We start from the raw sequence: 13,166 nt of genomic DNA, 5'->3' as shown, positions 1-13,166 counted from the left end.
ACAAATTTCCTTTTGTCTGTCTGTCTGTCTATCTATCTATCTATCTATCCATCATCATCCATCTACCTATTTATCATTACAGCTGCTGTTTCTTTGGAGAATTTTGACTAATACAGTTCCCAGTGTCTTCCACTAACAAATGTTTTTTTTTTTAATTGGAGTGATTCAAGCATCATAATCAGATTATTTGAATTTCATGTATCTGAAAACATATATATTATGCAAGAAGAAACCAAAATGTGGATCTATGATGTCAAGTGGAGAATGTGTGTGCGTGTGCTCCCAAAGCCAGAGTGTTAGAAAATCTAAAAAATAAAAAATAGACTTTATTCAATTATCTGTTGCTGTTGCTTAGTCTACTAATCTATTGTCTCCAATGTACTTCTTCATCCAGTCTAAAAACATTTTATCATTATACAATAGTTTATAATTATTGATAGTTGAATCCAAATAGTATTCAGAATGATATGACAACAGAATCATGTCTTAAGTGTATTCACGCTAATTATGTTTTATTAAAGTTTATCTCTTAATTAAATATGAGATTATAGATTATAGTGACATGCTAAATATTTTAGGGAGTTGTGAGAAAAGTGAGATGCGAGAGAAGTGCAAGCCATCGTTCCTGTTACCAAGGGGGAGCGAAGCGCGATTTGACCAGACACGCGGAGATGGCAGCTCTGACGGGAGCCCAGAGAAAGAACGGAAGTGCGGAGATTAATCGCTGTGTGATGGGGTGGCTGACAAATGCCTCCTGGAGGAACTGGGGTGTAATTTGGGTCTTAACACAGGAAGAGGATTTACTTGAACATAGGTGAGGAGCGAAAGCATTCCAGTTACACAGAAATAGGTGAGTGCATCATGACTTGTGGAAAACGCACACTGTGTGGAAGGTCAGCCAGCAGAACTTTCTGAATAGAGGGGAAAAACAGTAATATTGAACATTTTAATGCTTATTATTACATTTGAACACTTGTGGTATGACAGAAGCTTTGGATGCATGATTAGAGACCCTCACAAAAACCATGCAAATAGGAATTATCTTTTTTTGTGTGTATATGTGTTTTTCCTATGAAGTGTGCATGACCCAGAGAGGTTAAATATGACATCCATAGTAGGTACCTATAGCATCAGTACCTGTTTCTGTGGATGTCATACTTAACAACAAGGATTTGAAGACAGGTCAGGCCGACTCCAGAGTCCAGTTTGGTTCTGCCTGATATAAAATGCTGTCTCTCCCATTGAATGAAAACAGCTGCCCTAAGAATTTCAGTGAGCATAGCCGCAATTCAGAACCTATAATAAAATAATGCAAAAGCAGAATAAAGCTTGAGACAGATTTCTCTGTTTTGCTTCTGTTAAATGGGGCTTCAATGTAAAGGGAGCGTCCAGGAATACATTGCCAGATACTGTTCCAGTGGGCCAAGAGGGGCGTAATTCCAACAGCATTCTGGGCAATCAGAGAGTGAATTAGGAATAGAGTTAAGGATACCCCATTTCACCAGGGCACAAAACCTGCTGTTTACCCCGAGTCTCCTCACTCACAGACTGCAGAGGGCCCTTAATATGGTCACACGATTAAATGGCAAGACCGGTCACCCTGAACCTCATTAACCTTCACTATTTCCTAGCTTTTACACACAGTGAATGTCTACATTAGTCATTTTTTCAGCTTTTCTGTTTCCAGACTTCATAAAAGAAGAATTTGCAAATAAGTTTTTATCATCATTAACAATACTATCGCTAAAGGGCATATGTGAAGTTTTATGATGGTTTAGCACATTAATATTTTACAATCAGGCTTTAACATGCTTTTATCTTTTTTACACAAGATTAATATCCTGCCTGAATTAGTTTTATTACATGCATTTTCAATTTTCACTAAGCTGATTTTCCTGCACTAGAATTGAAGGTTTTTTTTTCCTTACAATTTTTTCCTTCTCATTTGTAGGATTTAACACATTTTATCCATCTTAATTTTTCCCACAGCATTGCAAGGGTTTTGCTGTCATGCTGCCATTTGCAATGCAGTTCTGTCCGTTAATCACTCTGTCTGGCGCTAAATCTTTCATTCGGTGCAACGTTGGCCTTTTTGTTCTCTTTGAAGCCCAAACAATTACTGCCATGTCCATCAAGTCGTAGTAAGAATGTAGGTTTAGTAAATAACTGACTGATATGATAAATATAGCTGATCTAATTAGGAAATTTAAGACCATATTTTTACTTTAGGGCCAATTAGGCCTTTTATTGGAAGAATGCCAGAAGTTACACATTATGTCATATTTGGAACCAACTCAAAATATGAAGAAACATATTAAAGATTAAACACAATTAAATACTGAAAGCAGTGCTTCTCATTCCAAAGAGTCGTGTTGGAACAATCAACATCTCCCCAATATCCATGTTATTGAAAAGTAGGCACCAGACATAGCCTCTCAGTCTGGCCTACATTTTGGCACATTGAAGTGTGAAAATCAAGTCTGGGGTCTCAACTGGTACTGAAAATCTACTCTTGGTTAAATCCTGGCTTAATCTGGCTGGAAACCCAGGATAATAGACAAGACAGGAAGATTGATGGACCAGGTAACAACAGCAGAGTACAGGAGTTGCAGCAATAGAGATACAAAGTTGCTCTTGGAAAAAATCAACCAGTTTGTTCATGTCTATTTTTTCCCCAACAGTTGCTGTGACCTTCCCTAATACTGAGCTCCCAGGCAATGCCTCAGTAGCCACACCCCGCCACCAGCACTTCCCTCATCCTGGCCCCACATTACTGGGACACTGACTGGATGGCTGGAGAAAAAAATAGAATTTATACTCAGGGTTAAATTTTTAATGTTCAAATATTATATTATATCTCCCACCTTTGATGGAAAATCATTGTGTGAATGGAATTCTTAGTACCTTGGTCCACAGAATGAAGTCTTCATCATTTTTTGCTGACCAATAAAGTTCATCATTTTTTACTTTGACAATGAACAAGAGTAATTTCAAATGACACTTAAATTAGACACATGTAGACAAAGGGGTGAGTGAGGCTATAGGTCAGTTTCATAGATAGTATTTTCTATTACCATCTCTGTTTGCTCTTTTTTTTCCCCTTAGCAATTAATTTACAAATTGGCCTTAGGTTAAACTCAGTTAACACCTCCCTCCCCTTTTCTCAGAGCTCTTCAAGCAGAAAAGCAGAATTTCAGCCAGCAACATCCTCACTCCTCAAACCCAGCCTCCCCACTACCTGATCCTGAAACAAAACAAAATTTAGGTCCATATAGTCAAGCTCAGAATCATCTTTCATTATATTCCCCCATCCAAAGAGGAAGGATAAAAATCAGAGGCAGAATGATTTGACTGTCTGGAACACTTGGGTTAACAATGTTCTCTTCTCTATGAAATGAAACAAGGAAGTGTGCTAAGACAATGATATAGTATGCATAACTTTATAACAAAAATCCACTGCCAGAGAGGATATCAGCAATCATTCTGCAATAAGTGGGATCCATGAAGACACATGTAAAAGAGAAAACTTACTTGTGCAAGGCCAAATACTTTGGAGATGGAGTCAACAAAAATCAAGGTCCAGAATTTTCTCCCAAATAGAAAAAGCAGGACCATGCCTCTGAGTTACATAAAGTAGAAAGCTTTGTTCTCTTCATGAAGCATGAAGGAAAGTCACCCATGGCTGTCGGTGTGTGTGTCAGCTGTTTCTTGTGCGCTAAAGGAACGAGAGCCATTTTCCTGAGGGAGGGAATGACTGCTCACCGAACCTTGCTAGGATGGCCGGGTGCCTCTCCATGCATACTAACGACTCTGCTCCCAAACAAGATGGTGGATGAGAGGCATAATTAATACGATGTGGACTGAGAGAAAACACTGTGGGGAGTTTTGAGTCGTGGCAATGCAGATAAGGTAACTCCTAAGTGCCAATTCAATTACTATTAGAATTCATCTGCCACTCTCCACTCCACTTCATATTTAATTATTTCAATAAAGAAGTGTGAGTGATTTTTATCATTTCTATTCAATTCCCCAATGCACTTATTTCTTCCCTGGACACATTTATTCTACTGTATTCTTGGCTGTTTCAGTGTATAGGTTTGGAAAATGAACTCAAAAGACCAGAAAGCTAAGGGTAGTTGGTATCAGATGTCTTTTCCCTATAGATTTAAAAAAGAAAACAGTTTTACCAGTTGTGGTTGCTTCTTTCAAAATGTCACTATATAACTGGCAAAGGAGCCCAGGCTTTTGTTTCTCAGCTTTCACTGGAACCTTATGTATTAGCTTTTAGAAAGTCAGCCTCTGCTTATCAACGGTTTTCTTTAAACTACTGTTTTGAAAACTATGTGTTAATTTTAGGCACCTCCATTAATTATTCTTTTGTGGAAAAAGAATAATAAGAAAGCAATCATTCAGCGGTATCTTATCTCTGAAAGTCTGCTTAGATTATCTGCTTATTCTCAGACTCCCCTCAAAATGACCGGGCATAGATATGATTAATTTAATGTTGATAAACCAGTTCTGGACAAGCAGGGAGGGAACCTTTGTGGGTGAGGAACTTGAGACTAAACCCGCTGGCATCTAGAGGACAAAGTGAAGGAGTATATAATCCTCTTCCATATTTTTAAACCATTCCACAATCATCATAGAGTTTATGGTTTTCAAAATGCCATCCTTTCTGAATTCTTGATTTGTAAAATTGATATTAAACAGTTTTAACTTTGTAACCACAAAACATTAAGAAAATAAAGCCCTTTCCATCTTTTAGATTCCAGAAGCAGCAGTAACCCCACCACTTTTCACCTGTACTGACTTCTTCTTAAATATCAAATGATCATCAAAGTCAAAGCCCTGAGAGAAAGGGATCCAAAAGCATTCCTTCCTGACACTGAAACTGCCAGTAACATAAGATAAATCAGGGACATTGTTCTAGACCTTCTTTGAGTTGCTAGAGGGAGCAGATGATGGGATGAAAAAACAGCACGCTCTCCAGGTATCAGAACATGGCTCCAGTGTCAGACCAGCTCAGCCCTGATCTTGGCTCTTCCTTCACTGGGCGTGCACAAAGGAGTTGGTGAGCTGGGGGTCGGCGCCACAGTGCACTGAAGCATGCAGAAGAGTAACTGGCATGTAGTTACATAAACTTTGATGGCTACTATTACTCATAAAATTTGTCATTTGGTGACTTGATTTTCCTTCATAAGCTGCTCTCTGCTCATTTTAAACATCACTTATTACACCTTTGTAAAGCCACCATTCCAATAGCTCTGGGACACACTTGCAACTTTACGAATTCTGCAGGCACTTTCAGTAAAAACTGTAATTTTGTCATTTTGAGGATAGGGGAGGCATGCGCAGAATGGATATGACTTAATGTATGTAACTTTCCACCTTCCACATTTTATCTTATTCAGTCTTCATTCATTGCTCTGATTGGGGTCCAAAAATTATAAGAAGCAGGAATATTTTCAAGACATTTACATAAGAGGCACTTGGGAACTGAATTCAGTTGGGGAGATGGGGAGGTAAGGGAGTTTAAGTTTTGCATACAGGCATGTGAAAACTCAGATAGTCTGTTTATCTGGGGTGACTCTGGGACACAGATGGAAATTGTAGGGAGCTAAAAATCCCCCAACTCAACCACCCCTTGGTGTTGTCAGTTGTAATGGAGATGAGCACAAAGAGGTCTTAGAAGAGACAGAGCTGTGTTTTGTAGTATTGCTACTTCTGCTGAGAAGTAGTAAATCGTGGTAAATTATCCTAAAACTCCAGAAACTTATAAATTCTCTTTTATCTTTTCTTGTCCTTTTGTGGATTCTCTTTCACCTCCCCACAGCCACCCAAGGTCTCGCTAGGGAGGGAAACCCACCGACATTCTGTTCCTGCTTTGGCCATACTTAGCCTTCCCAGGTGAGGTGAGATTCTGCAAAAGGCGCTACTGGGAACCAGAATTTGGATCCTACTAGTTAGGGTTGTTCATCCAGTCTCAGGATGTACATACAATACACGAAGTATTCTTCAACTTGAAACTTTATAAAGATGACTAAAGTAATCTTCTAAAAATGCCTTAACTATCACTCGTACAGAGAAGTGTACAGATTTCAACAGATATACCTAGAGAAAACCAAATTTGAGAATTATATAGTGTATCCTTAAATGAAACTTCAAATTCTTCACAGTAAGAAAATGTCAGTAACTTTTAAATGATGTGGCTGAGACAATAATAATCCAAACTGACTGTTCTGTCCTATAATGTATACATTTTTTTCTTCCTACACAAGTGGGTCTCATCTGCATTTGCTGTTTCTTGGTTTAGGATCATCAGTGCTAAGCCATGATCTTTACTAAGGCATTTACTAAAACTAGACTTTTTGTGGGGGGGAATGAGGAGAGAACTCTCCCTTTTGTTTATTATTGTAATTATTACAAAACTCTCTCTGATGATCAGATCCTGTTCCCTGGAAAAGTACGAGCCGTGGCAATACTGCCATTTACAAACAAAAGAACTCGGGCACATGGAGGCTGGATGATTTGCCCCAGTCCTGAGTAAAACTGGATTTTTTTTAGTTAAAAAAAAAAACTAAAAAGTTTTTTACTAAAAAGTTTGCCTCTCATGCGCCCTCCACTGGGGACCTGGCCCGCAGCCCGTTCATGTGCCCTGACTGGGAATATAAACCAGAGACCCTTCGGTTCGAAAGTCCGCACTCAATCCACTGAGCCACACCAGCCAGGGCTAAAACTAGACTCTTAAGGTTTGCATAATTATCGGTTGATTTCTATGACACTTTTGTTCTACCCCTTACACTCAGAGAGACTATTTAATTTGATGCTCTAAGATGGAATGCAAATTATGCATGTATTTATCTTTCTTTCTCTACAACTAAACTATGAGTACATTCAGAACACGGGTGTTCAGAGATCACACCAGTGTTTTACTTTGAAAACGCTTGAAATGGGATGGAGCTGTTAGTGGGATAGTCTTTGTGCTTCTCTTTGTATTTAAATAGCTCATAATTTTAAATAAAAGTAAATTGTAAAAAATAAAAATAACATGGACTTTGAATCATTATTCTTATCATTGTCTCTGACACACTGGGCTCACTAAGAATTTGTTAAATGAATGAACAAACTGAAACAATGGTAGATTTCCAACTTTCACTGTGCTTTTCCTGGTTGCCTGCTGCAGGCATATACAGAAGAGCCTTCTCCAATTTTCATGCCAGACTTCCTTCTGAAGAGGACTTTAAACTAATTTGGCCTAAGATTCTCCAGTTACTGTTGGTTTCTCTCTATTACCTGTCAAAAGGCACCTGACAATGTTCCAAGAAGAAAACACTACATCCTCATTCTGGAAGAAAGGAATTATATCAAAATCAAAAGATTCGTTTCTCCCCAGAGAAGTTATACAATACTGGCACAGTGATCAAATAGGGGAAGATTTCCTAAAATACTTTCCTGTAACGAGCCACTAAAACTGTCTCAAATGACTGATAAAGGAATGAAATTTTTAAAATCCTTACCCATGCATCAATCCTGCATTTGAGAGTGTCCCATTTTATTGTGCTGATTAATCACATGCTCAGAGGAAGTTGGCAAAAGCTATCAAAAGCCAACCAGTATAACTTCAGTGCCAACTTCACAAAATAATCAGGGTCTGGTGGGATGTGTCATAAAATATGCCACGATGGGTCATTCTAATGCACTCTTGAGAGAATTATACATATTCATCCTCCTCGTTTAGCACCTGAATGACAACAAGCAGGTGAAAGCATCCGAACCAATGTATCAAGCCAGACAGTTGCCATTATGAACAAAACATGAAAAGAGAGTGATGATGCTGAAAAATGGTGAGAGTCTTCTACTGAGACCATGCAAGCACTGCTCTCTTTTGATAGGGAAATGAAGCCTGCTGGAGAGATGGGGCTTTGTCTTCTTGTCATTGCTGCTTACAATTTATGGAGAATTTACATGAAATATAAATTTCTTAATAGGAATATACGTTTTTCAGTTGAAGTCACCATAACTTTTTAGTTTGTTTGTTTTAGAGACATCGTAAGGTAGGGAAACTGTCAGTCTGAACTAAATGCTTTCCTTAAATATCTAAGATTAGCTCTGAGCAATGGAGGGCTCTATTAATCACTAATGAACTCCTAAATGCCACCTTCCACTGAAATAATGACAGGTAAAATTATATCATGACACACTGAGTGACAAAAAGCAGCCCCCTTGCCTGGTTTCATAGTGTGTTATTGGACTGCGTGGCACTGTTTTAAAGGAACCAAATAGAGAGCTAATGGGCTCTGGTAGAATGACTCGTGGCTCACTGTGTGCATGTATTTATATGTGGGCTTTCTGTGTGTGTTCTTTCACATAGTTTTTATGAAGAAGTATCTATCATTCTTCAAGCCACTGCCACTAACTTCTACCTCCTCCCTTGTCATGTCTCAATGAAGAGAACCCTCGTTCTGTAATTAAAACAATACCACTTGTAACTGGAACTATGTGAAATCATAGATAAGCTAAGCAAAGTAATTACTCCATTTCTGGAAAGCATTAATATTTCCACAAGCTGCCAAGTGTTCTCTTAAGTGTCCTATATAGTGTTTAGGAATTGGACTGGTTGAGAGAGGCTCCAAATCTCCAATATGACTTTTTTATTGTATAATAGATAGTGAAAGAGCAGGTTGCCCCTTTGAGCTGAGTTTGCAAAGGTCACTCCTACACCTTCATAAAGAGTGCTAGTGTCTATAAGTTAAAAAGAATGCTCCAGACTGCCTTTCCATGGCCCCAGTTCCTGCCCCTGCCCAGTTTTTGTACTAGTCAGCCTAGTACTCCCCAGACAGCCCAAGGGAGTGTGCCACACGTGCTTGATTTCTGGGATTTTGGTAAATTTTCTTGGCTCTTCTAGGAAAAGTCTTCTGGCCATAGCCTCCACACCTGGATTTGTTATTCAACTACATCTTTCAGACTCTTTTGTTTTGACCTAGCTGAGGTCCAGAGTGGATATCATGCACTGGCCTCACAGAGACAACACTGACAGCTGATATTCAAAGAAGAAGGAAAAAAAGCATGCAGCAGGCTAAATGAGAGGGCTCATCTAAGAATGTCACTAAAGTTTAGTGGAGAAAGCTATCAAAGCTTAATAATTCCTATTAAGAAAATTCCTATTAAGAAAATTCTACATAGAGTAGGAAAAGCTCTTCTGGTATTTAACTTCAGCCTTTCATTATTATTATATTATTGTTTCTATTATTATTTGCTTTCAGTATTTTCTTAAGGTCTAACTACTTTGTAACTAAAACTAATCCTTTCTTTTCCTCTTACTGTTAATTTGAAGGTATTTCAAGAAGCTACAATAGAAAAGTAAAGTTAAATTCATTGCTTATAAACTGCCTGGGCTACTTGGTTCCTCCTCGTGCTCCTCACCCATTTTTAAAATGCCTTCTTTCCCAATTATTATGACTTCATTCACTCATTCTAATCAGAAAACACAAGTATTACAACACTCTATTGCCTACTGCCTAAATGGAGACCCCTTACCTTCTTGGGAAGGAAAGTCTTTCCTTGGATTACTGCAAAGCTGTAGAGGATTTTGAGACAGGATTTTCCTGCAACCCCTCTGCCAGAGGTCAGGAGAAAACTACTGTTTGGATGAGGAAAGCTTTATCATGGCACTTACTGGTTCTATCAGTCTCCTATTGAGGTATGAACCAACTTAGTAACTCGTTGTTTCTTCTGGGCAGCCCATAATTGTGTAGCAGGTGCACAACCACAGGTGGCATTTAACCATTCCTCCCTATGTCCAACTAGAAGTCTCATTATCCTGGGGGTAGCTGAGAGCAGTAGACAGCAGCCAATAAGAGAACAAATCAAGTAAAAGCTTGGTGTGTGAAACTACAGCTTTTTCCTGTCTTCATCTTCCCTTGTTCTTCTGCCAACAATTATTTCTCCCCATGTATTCTCTTTTTGTCTGCTTGCTTTCAACTCTAGCCTTAAACAAGTATGCCACTTTATTTGTTTCTGGGTAAGCTATCATTCATTCATTCATTTAACAAATATTTGTTGAATATCCATTATTTATCAGGTATTATTTTAGATGTCACAGAGGAATAATAGACAAAGTCACAAAACATATTCTAGTGGGGAAGAAGATCTTCCATTATATCCATATTATAGATATTTTATATCCATATATTGAGTTCTTAACTATGATTATTATAATTTTTAATTCTATAACATTTACTTGATTCTTTTTTACTAGATTAACCATCTTGTCATCTATATTCTTGAACATATCTTATTATGGTTATTTAAAGGTCCACATTTAGTAACTGCAAAATCTGTGTCTTCCATGGGTCTTTTACTCTGTCAGTCATATTCTTATATATTTTTTGTCATTTTACAGCATCTCTTGCTATGTGTGATAGCCTTTGACTAATTGATACTTGCTGTGTGTGAAAAATTATACTTACTTTCAGTGTCTGAAGGATTTTTGTTCTTTTCTAGCAAGAATTTATTTTTATTTTTATTTTCTGATATGTTTTCATCTAGGAAGAAAATGAATTAGCCCAACCTATGATTGAGCCAATTAAAGGCAGACTTCAGTTTTATGAAGGCTGACAAATTTTATGATTTGCCCTTTCTCATAAAATGTCCCACTGCTCTCTGACTTTTGCTCACTTTCATTTTTAATAAAATAAATAGGATGTGCTTTAGAAATCTCATCTCAACACTCAGGGCATCTCAGTCTGACAATCCCTAACTCCAGTTTTTGTCTCCCAAGCTTTAACATACTAAATAAAAGTCTGTTTTGCTTTTTCATTACTCAGCTACCATTTATGAATGCATGAGCTTTTGGAAGGGAAGTGCAGAACTGAATATTAGGCTTACTTCTCTGTCATTCTTTTCTTTCTAATATCTACATAATCTTGGCTTCTCTAGTCCCTGCTGACTTTGCATTTTTTCCAAGGCATTCAGATGGATTTCTCTTTGTTTTATCTAGTCTTTCTAGTTTTTCTAGGAGGAAAGTCTAGTCTTTACAAATTAATTCAACATAGCCAGAAATGTAAGTCTCTTACTATAAGAATTTTTAATGCAGGCAAAATTCAGTGTATCTTTATTTTATTCTCTGGCCAAATACTATAGCTCTTTTACAATCATTTGTCTCACAAATAAAGCCCATCATCCTCGGGAACAACTAGTGAGATGATGTGGATGGATCATCTGTCTTCACCACTGAAACAAAACTGTAGAATAGTGAACAAGTGAATAGGCATTGGTAACAAGTCTGTACAAAGACAACAGTTTATTTTAGCTTTTTGATCACTAAAAATATTTCTGGACTACCAAAATGGATCACTTTGTTTTTAATACATCAAGTGATTTTATGGCTTTTGAAAAATGACTATAGATAAGCAATTTAGTCACTAGAAGGATTTCAAATGCTGAAATATGCTCTTCTTTGATTTACCTGACAGTAATGCACAAATAAGACTCAGGACAGCTTAGCAGACATTTCATAGTGTTCTGGTGTCCATGTAACTTAGCTGGGCTCCTCTTGAGATTAAAGTTCACTTTTCTTTGGCATAAACACGATTTATCATTTTGATACACACACATGCACACACATTTTTGTTTCTGTTTTAAATTTTGTGTAGTCATTATATTTAGTGACTTTCTTTAATCTCTTTCAAATATCCAAATAGGAAATATTTTGGGCTGCAGAGGATCCTAGCTGAATAGTCAGCGAAGGGTACTTATCCAGCACAGTCCCCATTAAAATGCAAAATCAGTATGTCAAGATCTAGAACATTCTGTCTTGGGCCATTCACTTTTCAGGGATGAGTAATAATTAATTCTCAGAACTCTTTATGGTAGCAGGACACAGGAAATTGACTTGCTTAACTACCATAGATACTGTTGAGGGTTCTTGTAAGCTTGACAGCTACCCCCACCCCCCACAATAATGAAAGTACTAGGCAAGGCACAAGTGATACCATTTGATTAGGCAGCTTCCACTTCTCTGGCTAAGGTAAAATGTAGTATGGAAAGTGAAAGCTTACAGGGAATCATAATTCACAGCACTAAGTGTATGGAATTAAACTACTCCTTGCTCTCAAGAACAGGCCCAGCATAAGTTGGAGATAGAGGTCAGGGCAGTGGATCAAGTCATACCTCCTTCCAACCTCTGTGCCAACACACCTCAGTGGCAAGTAAGTGCCGTACTGAGTGTGGGGCTGGGACAGGAAAACAATGAGAACCTTACACTTTACTACTAAGACTGGGTCAAATGAATTTAAAAGTCAATAAAAATTCAAGATGTCTGTATAATCATACATGATCTTTCAAAATGCGGGGTATAGAAGATTTAAAAAAATACTGTAGTAACCAGGGGAGGAGGTTAGGAGCTGAAAAAGAATAAAAAAGTACAGGAAATTCTTCACTAACAGAGGGACTTTAAATAATGTAAGAGGTAGAAGGTAAGATATTACTTTTAAAAGTATTTTTGAAGTGCTGCTTTCTGTCACGGATTCCAAAAGAGAGTTTTAAGAGCAATAAGAGGAAAATTGGCAGATCCATTTTAAATTTTTTGAGGTTTCTCCATACTGCTTTCCACAGTGGCTGCCCCAGTCTGCATTCCCACCAACAGTGCAAAAGGGTTCCCTTTCTCCACATCCTCACCAGTACTCATTGTGTGTTGGTTTATTGATGATGGCCATTCTGACAGGTGTGAGATGGTATCTCACTGTGTTTTTTATTTGCATTTCTCTTATGATTAGTGATGTTGAACACCTTTTCATATGTCTATTGGCCATCTGTATGTTCTCTTTGGACAAGTGTCTATTCAGGACCTTCGCCCATTTTTTAATGGGGTTGTTTGGTTGGGATTTTTTTTTTTGGTGTTGAGTTTTTTAAGTACTCTCTAAATTTTGGATAGTAACCTCTTAACAGATGTATCAGCAAATGTGTTCTCCCATTCTGTGGATTGTCTTTTTATCTTATTGATGATTTCCTTTGCTGTGCAAAACCTTTTTGGTTTGGTATAGTCCCATGTGTTTATTTTTTCTTTTGTTTTCCTTGCCTGAGGAGATATATGCAATAAAAATAAATATGTCTGAAATTTTGCTGCCTATGTTTTACTTTTGACCCAGTGATCCCACTTCTGGGAA

The sequence above is a fragment of the Phyllostomus discolor genome, chromosome 1 (assembly GCF_004126475.2).
Source record: "Phyllostomus discolor isolate MPI-MPIP mPhyDis1 chromosome 1, mPhyDis1.pri.v3, whole genome shotgun sequence".
NCBI lineage: Eukaryota > Metazoa > Chordata > Mammalia > Chiroptera > Phyllostomidae > Phyllostomus > Phyllostomus discolor.
This window is presented reverse-complemented; position numbering follows the sequence as displayed.